Source organism: Acyrthosiphon pisum, chromosome A1, assembly GCF_005508785.2.
Source record: "Acyrthosiphon pisum isolate AL4f chromosome A1, pea_aphid_22Mar2018_4r6ur, whole genome shotgun sequence".
Lineage (NCBI taxonomy): Eukaryota > Metazoa > Arthropoda > Insecta > Hemiptera > Aphididae > Acyrthosiphon > Acyrthosiphon pisum.
The window spans coordinates 99,831,826-99,836,932 of NC_042494.1; the positions used below are offsets into that span (position 1 = coordinate 99,831,826).

Here is a 5,107-nt window from a genome sequence, read left to right on the forward strand (position 1 = left end):
TATAAAAATGGACCGAGACAAGTCTTTATTGTTAAAAAAAAAAAAAGTTTATTATAAAATTATAAACTATAAATTCGAATAAGTAATTAATGAATTGACGAACCATATTTTACAGCAGATTTAATGATAGTTAAAATGTCTTCTTTATTTTATGACCTACAAAGGTGACACGAGTCGTGAAAATATTGTTACAAAAACAGTGGATCGCGAGTCAAAAAGGTTGAACATTACTAGTCAAAACCATAGATAGGATGAAAAATATTTTTATGTAAAAAATTGTAAAATTCATTAGGTAGGTATTCATTAGTTTTATCTTTGACAACAACTTATATCCATTCTTAATTTTAATAAAAATTATTTTGGGCATTAGTTTGGTCCGTCCCCCTGTCCAAGTAAAAATACATTCATCGTTTCACTCAGAATCTAAAAAATATTCGGGTTACGCAAAAAAAAAATAAAAATAGTAGAGGAGCTCCGTCCCCCTGCGCACCCCCCCCCCCCCCCCCAATTCGAGCACTGTATCTATGGTACAATTAAGCTAAATTCATTGCAATTTACAATTTTAAACGTAAGTATATGGAACGTAGAATTACTTTTGAAAATTAATAAAATTACGTTACTCGTTATACATTAAATATTTTTATTAAAATTAAATTCTCGTTACCCAACGTTCCGTTCCTTTTACATTCAAAAAGTAGGGCGTTATAAATAGTTACTTTTTTAAAAATAATTTCAAAATCAGTTCTTAACGACTAATAAATATTAGGTATAGGTAGGTACTATATGTAGCCATGTAGGTAGGTACATTGTTAATTACTTAATGTTATACATGAACAAATTAATGTACAGTAAAACCTCGATAAGACAGAATCGCATGGGACCATGACATTTTTCCGTGTTAACGGGGTTCCGTCTTGAAGGCGTTCAAAAAAATTAAAGCAAAGAGTACATATTAACTTTAAGCCAGTTTACACATAATAAATACCTACAATTTATATTTTTAACTTAATTTTATTTTTATACTTATTTATTTATATTTATTTATTACATATTTATTTTTAGTCAGTATACATTAATAATAATTATATTTTTGGAAAAAAATCGATTATTGATTTTTGCTTGTATTAGGTAGTATAATTTCTGGGATCTTTAATAAAATTGTTGGTTAATATCTAAAACTTTCGGAATAGGAAATTGTTTTGATTTTTAATTTTTCTCAAATATCTTAACCCCTAGTTTTTGTCATACATTCAACATTCTTAAATTATTTTAATAACGTGGAGAATAACACATTGTTCCATAGAGATTCAGCAATTGAGTTAGTTTGAATAAAATATAATGAAATTACTATAGCATTACTCCAAAAGTAATTCTATTATGACCATGATTACAATACATTTTGAATAGTATATGAATACCAGATGCTTAACCTATATCGCAGGGCCGGACTGGGTCAACAATTTCCACTTAGGTTTACACTATACCTATAAAAACAACCCTAAAAAACATATATTTTCATATAAAATTATTGTATATTATTTTTTAACTGCTACTCTTGTGTGAGAACATAGGACTTACTATCCCCCTCTATAAAAATATATATGAACTCGTATATATGTGTATTTATATATAATATTTTAATACACTTTATTTTATTAATAGATTAAATTACTTATAAAACAAAATTTAATTTCCTGGAAGACTGTGCCATATTATGTAAATTACTTAATTGGGTAGTATACAGGTGTTGTCCAATGAACAGTTAACATGGCAATCCCATTCAGTCAATTCTACATAAAAAAATATATATATGTATTATATTTATATATAAAAATAAAAACATTTTAAAGTGTCCTTTTTATTTTGTATATAGTATATACCTGACTTATAGAATTTCTTGACACGTTTTTAGTCTTTTCAATATCAAAAAAGATCTTTCCAGGGTAGCTGTTGAAACTGCTGAGGCGCAAAGAATGTGAAGTAATTTATGAATACTTATTGGGAAAAATGTGTTTATCACACAACAAAAGTACATCAATAGTACTATAATAGGTAGTCTTGGGAATTGAATTGAGTCTTTCAAAGGTTTGTTTTCTGCAACTTAATTCTGCTTATTTTCTACTGTAATATTATAATTTACAACCATCTACCAATGGTGTATACAATTGTAATATATTTTGAAAAGATTCTCGTTCTCAGTAATTTGTTTTAACTTCAACAACAATGATAGTCTCCATTTTCTGAATGCATGACCAATAATTACAAGCCATAATGTGTGAATTGTACAAAAACTATTTTTTTATTCAATGGTCGAAATCTTTTCTTTAGCTTCTTTTTTTTAGCCTACGGGAGGGAGGGACCATACCCACCACTCACCATAGATCAACCATTTCTGGCACGAAACCACTTTAAGTTACTTTAAATAAGTATATACAAGGATAATATTTGGGATTTATCATATTCATTTTTCTTAAATTTCAGGCCCCGGTGGGGATCGTTCACCCCCCACACTAGCCAGTTCGCTTCTGCACACAATACAATATGTAATTTGGAAACATGCACACAACATGCATAGATTATTAATCCAAAAATATTTCATATGCTTCAACATTTTAATACAGACTATTTACCCACACAATTTCAGTTGATAATTTGAGAAATAAATCACCAGTATTAGAAAAAGAATAATACAATTCATAGATAATGAATTATGGGTTTCTTTCAATTACAGGAACAACAGTTTCTAAGAAATTTTGAAATAATAAAATTAAGCCAGGTATGAATTCAATGAAAATAAAATGAACTTATTTCAACTTATACCGATTCATATATTATAATTTTAAGTTACAATAAATAATATTACCTAATAAACATAATAATAATAATAATAATAATAATAATAATTATAATTATAATAATAATATGATAATCATAATGATAATAATTAAATTAAAACCCACTGATGCGAGAAAATGACAAAGTCAATAATAAACACAACTCTAAACATCTATACAACAACAATCTATAATGGCAGAAATGGGCCTTACTTATACTTTTGAGAAACAAAAAAAATTCAACATTATAATGATTAGTAAAATTTGGTACAAATAATTAATTTTTAAATCTTCTGTGAAAATCTTATTTGATAAGTTTTGTGTTAATCAGATTACTAAGAACATAATATTAAAAATCTGGATCATACATTATTGGTAACAAAAAAAAAAAAAAAATACAAATACAAATAAAAATCATGGACGGCAAATCTGCGAATGTGAATAGTCGTACAATATTTTGTATTTTTAATAATAGATAACCTTATTAATTATAAATGGACAAAAATAATAATACCAAAATTAATAGTTAACAACTACATTGATATTTTTCACAGGTATGTAAGCTATGTATAATTGGACGAATACAATTTGAGAGATTGTTTAAACCAATAGATAGTACTATAGTAGCAAGTTATTCAACAAGAAAACAATGAAGAATATCATATTATCCATGTAATCTAGTGCTCGTCCATAGCTATTAAATAATATTATGTAGTGGTAGTCTATGAAAAAAAACTTCCTAATATACAATTAATTATGACCTTATATTTAATTACAGGAATTATTTTCATATTATGCTGTTTACAAAAAATATTAAAAAACAAATGTAAAATTAAAGTGCAATACACTATATTGTTTTATAAATCATACAATTAAAACATAAATCATAAATATAATGTATAAAAAAACGTATATAAAATTAATATAATGACCTACTAAAAGTAAGTACATAACATGTTAGAAGATAGGGTTTGGTGAAAAACAAATGGCACAAGATAGAAGGGGAGGAGGAATACAATTTAATAATCTGTTATCTATTTAATCATTTTTACTTTTAATACATTAATTTAATAAAATGGGAGTACACACAACCGTACATTTACTAGAGTAGTTAGTTAATAATAATAATTAATACATATAATATGCAAAATACTTTGGAGTATAAACATTGTTAATCCTATTGAGAAAAAAAGGTTTTTATAAATTCTGGAACACATACACAGCATAATATCTAATCTACAATACTAAAAATTGTTAAAAAAAAAAAAAAAAAAGCACTGAATCTAAAAACTGCATTGTAGTTGAGGGTTATGATAATTGTGAACTTAGACAAATTTTGTTCGCTCTTTACTTGTTGGAAAATATTATTTATTATAACTGTTCAGAAGTTGTTCTAAAACATAAAACATAATATTATAATAAATTATAGGTTTTTTTTTTTTTATTTTATCAGTAGGAATATAGCATATTACTATGATAACATTTTTGTTTGATATTTTAACGGATAAGAATATGTATTAATTAAAAGTGTACACACCTAATTAAAATGTACATGGGGGAATACATACAGTGTAACAAAGATACTAAAAAAAATTTGTTGGCCTTCCTTTCTCTTAGTTAAAAAGTTAGTAAGAGTATACATTAGTTAATTTAATTTTATGTTTAATAGCATTTACATGTTAAACTCAAAATATCTATGAGAAAAAAAAGTAAGGTATCTATGACAAAAAAAATGCAAAGTTTATACTATTATCAGCAGTGGGGGGTTAAAATTAATCAATGAAAAACTAAGTAATTTAATAGTTTTATTTTTTGTAAAAGTTGAATGTTATAAAACCAATGTTGTGAGAAATAACTTCCAAAACCAAATGTATTGTTAAGCTCTAAAAGAGCAATAATTGCAAATATTTTGGTATCGTTTGGTTTTAATTAAGTTTATTTTATAAAAAAGTATTGCAATAAAATCCTCCAATTTTGACTCAAGCAAATGTACAACACATACCAACATTAATGTATTAATGTACATTATTTTATTTCGAGTTTTTTTTAGGTATTGTTGTATTGTGTTTTTCAAATACGTAGTTGACTTATAATTTCCCATTTTTATTAATAAAAATTTAGTGCCTAGTGGAAATTACTATAGAATACTATAATTACCTACTTCAAGCTATTACTATTTATTCTTGTTCTTTTGTCAAAAAAAAAGGCATGGTTATTATAATATACTATACCGGGTGATTCTTTTATTATTGAACACTCATTATTTCAAAGTG

The 5,107-nt window shown here is 25.6% G+C and overlaps 1 protein-coding gene across 2 annotated transcripts in view; it reads right to left on the reverse strand.

The window, feature by feature from the left end:
• Positions 1 to 3,869: 3,869 nt before the first annotated feature.
• Positions 3,870 to 5,107, reverse strand: part of LOC100164237 (proteoglycan Cow) — a 39,412-nt gene continuing 38,174 nt past the window's right edge. For both annotated transcript variants that reach the window (XM_001943886.4, XM_008186498.2), the window contains exon 11: positions 3,870 to 4,227. The gene's annotated coding sequence lies outside the window, so the exon portion shown is untranslated. The remainder of the gene's footprint in view (positions 4,228 to 5,107) is intronic.